The 993-nt window shown below is 38.2% G+C and overlaps 1 long non-coding RNA gene across 1 annotated transcript; it reads left to right on the forward strand.

Annotated features, from left to right (window-relative positions):
• The first annotated feature begins 233 nt into the window (after nucleotides 1–233).
• On the forward strand, nucleotides 234–575 carry LOC106511962 (uncharacterized). The gene is made up of 2 exons (XR_001309580.1): nucleotides 234–263; nucleotides 362–575. It is a non-coding gene; the product is annotated as an uncharacterized LOC106511962 (long non-coding RNA).
• The last annotated feature ends 418 nt before the right edge of the window (nucleotides 576–993 follow it).

A 993-nucleotide genomic window follows, 5' to 3' on the forward strand; every position in this document is an offset into this window, starting at 1 on the left:
TTGTTAATCTCCTGATTCAAGAAAAAAATATTTGATCAAAGTAGTAATGGTCTTCGTAAACCTTTTTCGGAAAAAAAACAGTTAATCTGGACATTTAAGTTTTTCGGTCTTTGCATAAATTAATTTCTCTTTTTTCTCATCAGCAATAGCACCTAGTCCACCTTTCTGTATAGATGAGTGCAGAAGGGATGAGGATTGCCCACGTGGTCAATTATGTCAGTCTAACGGGTGTGCACATATGTGCGTTGAAGTACACAAACCAGGTGAGCACTGATTACAGTGGCAACAATTTTCACTCTTTTCCAATTAACATGCTGCTTGGTCTGACGCACCTAAATATTTTTTGTGTTGGGTGTTTCAGGACGGTGTCCACACTACTCGAGTTATGCCTGTCTTGTGACCTGCCTGAGTGACAAAGATTGCCCTAGAGGACTGAAGTGCTGTCCTCATTATTGTGGAAGTCAATGCAGACCACCCATCTTTTAGGGAAGACGAGTGAGCTGCAGCATACATCCCTATGTTCACCTTGTTTTCTTTGAAACAATTAAGTCAAATAAAAATGTCAAGAAACTGCTTGTGTGTTTCTACTTTAATAATGTTTTTCTTGTTATGCAAATTTGTCACTGTTTTCTGCATTTTTTTAAAACACCACTGAACAAAAAATGGATTAAATATGATGAACAACGATTAACAGCATGTGTCATATTCACTGTCATGGAGAAAAGAGAGATAAAAAAAGACTGACGGCATAGTTTATTCTTAGTTCTGCTGACTTACCTGTGACCTGCGAGGGAGGGGTTAGGGGGGTTATGACCCCCACAATAATTGGATCCAGTCAATCTAACCCCCGAAATAAAATTGCATCATTTGCTCAACACAATGAAACAATAAACAAGTTTCTCTCAGTGATGTCAAAGTGAGCCAAAACCCTGTAGGTAAATCTTGATCAATAAATTGGTTTCTAGCAGAAAATCTGCTGATTCTCTTCTGAAA

The sequence above is a fragment of the Austrofundulus limnaeus genome, unplaced genomic scaffold (genome assembly GCF_001266775.1).
Source record: "Austrofundulus limnaeus strain Quisiro unplaced genomic scaffold, Austrofundulus_limnaeus-1.0 Scaffold3700, whole genome shotgun sequence".
Classification (NCBI taxonomy): domain Eukaryota; kingdom Metazoa; phylum Chordata; class Actinopteri; order Cyprinodontiformes; family Rivulidae; genus Austrofundulus; species Austrofundulus limnaeus.